This window comes from Palaemon carinicauda, unplaced genomic scaffold (assembly GCF_036898095.1).
Source record: "Palaemon carinicauda isolate YSFRI2023 unplaced genomic scaffold, ASM3689809v2 scaffold445, whole genome shotgun sequence".
NCBI classification, from domain to species: Eukaryota; Metazoa; Arthropoda; class Malacostraca; order Decapoda; family Palaemonidae; genus Palaemon; species Palaemon carinicauda.
Genome location: NW_027171701.1, coordinates 67,501 through 72,500, shown reverse-complemented (window position 1 = coordinate 72,500; position 5,000 = coordinate 67,501). Strand labels below are relative to the sequence as shown.

The 5,000-nt window shown below is 34.4% G+C and overlaps 1 long non-coding RNA gene across 1 annotated transcript in view; it reads left to right on the top strand.

Moving 5' to 3' along the window:
• The window catches only part of LOC137636923 (uncharacterized), a 62,475-nt gene that overhangs the window by 35,241 nt on the left and 22,234 nt on the right, over window positions 1-5,000 (top strand). The window lies entirely within an intron of this gene.

Here is a 5,000-nt window from a genome sequence, read left to right as displayed (position 1 = left end):
TACACTCGGGCACACTGTTCTCTCTTGTTTCTCCTCCTCTGGTTTTATTAACGTTTTTATAGTTTATATAGGAAATATTTATTTTAGTATTGTTGTTGTTCTTAAAACAATTAATTTTTTCTTGTTTCCTTTCCTCACTGGGCTGGTTTCCCTGTTGGAGCCCCTGGGCTTATAGCATCCTGCTATTCCAACTAGGGTTGCAGCGTAGCAAATAATAATAATAATAATAATAATAATAATAATAATAATTGTCCTCCTTACCATTTTGGGGTATGGAAACCCCATTGGTCTACCTTGTAAGTCATTGAGAGCCATTGTCTTCTCCCTCCCGGTCCGATCTTGGGTGGAGAAAGGCTCGGCTGTGCTTAAAACACTGGGCGACAGTGCACTGAGCTATCCTATGTTCGTTACTCATCTGTGACCTTTCAACTCTTAGCGGTTTCCTTCTGCATTCTGTATCCTCAACCTATCTTTTATCAACTTCTTATTATAGCATTCATTTTAGGCCTCGGAAATCTCCACCGGTGGTGGAATGGTCTTTCACACTTCTATTAACTCATCCCTCCTTTATTTTTGATTCCTTTTCTGATTTATTTCAGAAGCTGGTCTTCTGAAAGCCATTTAACTTTTATAATGACATCTTTGCTTTTATGGTTTTAATTGAATATTCATTTATTCTCTCTCTCTCTCTCTCTCTCTCTCTCTCTCTCTCTCTCTCTCTCTCTCTCTCTCTCTCTCTCTCTCTCTCTCTCTCTGTATATATATATATAACCAACGAGATTTGCTTGTCTTATAGATTTTTGGGTATCTAGAGTATCACACAGCGTATTCCACATTATCAAATTTACATTATCGAAGCACTTAGAGAACAAGAAAGTCTCCAGGTTGCTTTTGAATGTCTTAATATCATCAGTCCTTTAGGATGTCTAGCGAGATGTTGTTGTATAGTCTTCGGTCCGCATATTTGAAAGCTCTAGAACCTATATTAGGTAAACGGTAATTTTGTCTGATTTAGGTTTTATTTTATTTCTTGGAATAGGAATGGGCAATCCTGGCCTTGTCTGGACTCTGGACGCTTTTTGCATCCAAGATGTCCTGGCCATTTGCATTACACTTGGCAGTTTTTTTTCCTATTTTAGTAATTTTCCTTTCTTATCCTTTCTAGGAGGACACTCCAAAATCAAACCAGTGTTCTCTAGTCTTGGGTAGTGCCATAGCCTCTGTACCTTGGTCTTCCACTCTCTTGGGTTAGAGTTCTCTTGCTTGAGGGTACACTTCGGCACGCTATTCTATCTAATTTCTCTCTTTCTTGTTTTGTCATAATTGTTAAAGTTTATATAGGAAATATTTATTTTGGTACCGTTGCTGTTCTTGGAATATTTTGTTTTTCCTTTTTTCCTTTCCTCACTGGGCTATTTTCCCTGTTGGAGCCCTTGGGCGTATAGCATCTTACTTTTCCAACTAGGGTTGTAGCTTAGCAATTACTACTACTACTACTACTACTACTACTGATAAAGAATTACGACAACGTCAAACATACTTATATTTATTTCCATCACCAATACACAAAAAACGTTTCTAACATGTGTTCATAATCATGATCCTGGATAAAAAAAAGTATAACAGTATAGAGGAAGCTGTACACAAATCTTGTAAACAAGTAGAATTTAAGAATATTTAGCTTTGTTATAATTTTCCAGTTCCTTAATAGACTGAGGTTCCCTTCCACCCACTCAGTATCTGATAGTAATGAAAATAATCATCTCCTCCTCCTCTTATGCTTATTGATGCAAAGGTCCTCTGTTAGATTTCGCCAGTCGTCTCTATCTTGTGCTTTTAAATCAATACTTCTCCATTCGTCATCATCTACTTCACGTTTCATAGTCCTCAGCCATGTAGGCCTGGGTCTTCTAACTCTTCTAGTGCCTTGTGGAGTCCAGTTGAAAGTTTGGTGAACTAATCTCTCTTGGAGTCCGAAGACGAATAGTAGCAAAAATAATAAGAAATTAACCATAATATTAATATTGGAAACTACAACAGCACCGAAGACAACGTAATTAATATAAATTGTGATGATTGAGACCTTAAATTTTTTCATATTTTTTTTTCTAATGTGTAACTTTGTCAAGTAAGCCATAATTTACGCAAAAGAGATTGTCATAGTTATGGGAGAAGAGCCTCATATCTTTTATTCAATGGATTAATTCGTTGTTTAATGGGATTTACTGGTCGATTTATTTGATTTATAATCGATTAAAGTGGACTTGTCAGGTTGTATACCATTGACACACTCTCTCAATCTCTCTCTCTCTTTCTCTCTCTCTCTCTCTCTCTCTCTCTCTCTCTCTCTCTCTCTCTCTCTCTCTCTCTCTCTTCTGGTTTCCCCAGGCACTATTCACGTGTAGGATGTTCATATGGGGAAATACCACTTACATGGGCTTTGTACTATAGACCTCTGCGTTCGTATTCTTCATCCCTCAGATTATGAACCTATATAGGGTCAGATATTATCAGCTGTTAATACAGCTCATCTATTTATTAATCTAATTCATTTAATCTTTGATTAGTTGAAATTACTAACAGACATAATTCCTATCCATTACTCTCTCTCTCTCTCTCTCTCTCTCTCTCTCTCTCTCTCTCTCTCTCTCTCTCTCTCTCTCTCTCTCTCTCTCTCTCTCTCTCTCTCTCGAATTTGGAACCTAGGAACCTTATAATCGAGTCAATTTTATGTTGTTAGTCTCTGCTGTTTATCTTATAATAATAATAATAATAATAATAATAATAATAATAATAATGGATAATTTTGTCGGATGTTGTTCAATACTCTCGGCTTATTATTATTATTATTATTATTATTATTATTATTATTATTATTATTATTAGTTAATCTTCAACCCCAGTTGGAAAAGCAGGTTGCTATAAGCCCAAGGGCTCCAACAGGGAAAAGTCTCCCAGTGAGAAAATGAAATTGGGAAATAAATAAAGAGGAGAAGTAATGAACAATTAAAATAACACATTTTAAGAATAGTAACAACGCTAAACAGTAAAAACTGGGTTTATTTTTTACTCGGGTGAACTAGTTTTATTTTTTATTTTTTTCGTTGATAGTCCTAATTTTTCTGTGTCAGATCATAGCGCTTTTATTCCATTCGTTTGTCAAATCTACTATTTAATTTGATACATATAAGGTCTATAATATTATTTCTGTTGCTCTACTTACTATAGTACTTAGTTTATTTAGTAAATGTGATGTTTAGTAAATTGATGACGGAAAGTACTTTAGTAGCTTTGTTTATAAATGACATACCTGTTTTTGACATTGTTAATAGTTTATATTCTGTAGGACATATCTTTTTTTATGCTGTTACTGTTTTTAGAATGATATATTTTTAATTTATTCTTATCATTTATTTATTTCCTTATTTCCTTATTTCCTTTCCTCACTGGGCTATTTTTCCCTGTTGGAGCCCTTGGGATTATAGCATCTTGCTTTTCCAACTAGGGTTGTAGCTTGGCTAGTAATGATAATAATATAGAATAAAGAAAAGTTTATAGATATATATATATATATATATATATATATATATATATATATATATATATATATATATATATATATATAAAAGACACTTAAGACATATATCTATTCCTTTCTGGTCACGCCAAGCTCTTCCCATCCCTTGGATCGTGGGGTAGAGGAAATAGTCATACCCTGTTGTGAGAGGGGTGCGTGTGTGTTCATATATCTATCTGAATATTTAGCCGTCATTTTGACTCGCATAAATTAGTTTATAATATACATCAATTTAATTTCCTGATATCCGATTGGAGATGGAATGCTTCCTTCGGCCCCTAGCTCCACCCACATTTTAGCTTTCTGCTTTAACTGTTCCTTCTTCCTTACTTCCATTTTGCCTTTCAAAATGCATTGATTATTTACAATCATATTAGAAATTGCTATAGTTTATTTATGAAATATCTGTTTTTGAAATATTTCATTTTAATTATTTATTATTTCTCAGATCATTTATTTATTTTCTTATTTCCTTTCCTCACTGGGCTATTTTCCCTGTTGGAACCCTTGGACTTATAGCCTCTTGCTTTTATAACTAAGGTTGTAGCTTAGCTAATAATAATAATAACTTTAATGACTGCTTTTCTGGTCCTATACTGCAGGGGAACCCAACTCTCTACATGATCTTTCGTAAATAATTTTATCCTATACATTCCAAAACATTCAGCATTTCACATCGTATATTGCTGTTTATTGCCAAGTCCACATTATCGAAGTACATAGAAAACAAGAAAGTTTTCAGTTTCCTCTTCAAAGCCTTAATATTTTCAGTCTTCTGGAGTGTGGGATCTTGCTGTATAGTCTTATAGTGCCATTTTAAAATCTTAAAGGCAAGATTCTATAAGCCCAAGGGCTCATTCAGTGAAAATAGCCTAGTGAGGAAAGGAAGTAAGGAAATAAACTACAAGAGAATTAACGAATAATCAAAATAATAACGCATTTGAGATTTCATTTTATATTATTTTCTTTGTTATTACGGTATTTAGTTTTGCAATTGGAAAACCAACTCTCTCTCTCTCTCTCTCTCTCTCTCTCTCTCTCTCTCTCTCTCTCTCTCTCTCTCTCTCCTCTCTCTCTCTCTCTGTTCGGTAACGAATCATAATTATTTCCAGTCGTCTCTATCTTGAGTTTTTAAATCAATACTTCTCCATTCATCATCTCCTTTACGCTTCATATTCCTCAGCCATGTAGGCCTGGGTTTTTTAAACACTTCTAGTGCCTTGTGGGGCCCAGTTGAACGTAGGGTGGCACAAGGTGAGCAATTAATTCAAACCTATCTTCTATCACAAGCCATAGAAGCAGAAATTATATCAGTCATGTTTTTGCATTTGTGGGAAAATTGTAGAAATGGATGCGAAGAATAATGTCTAAAAACAAAAAAAAAAACAAAAGATATATAAAGAGCTAAACGCACGCGCTTCAG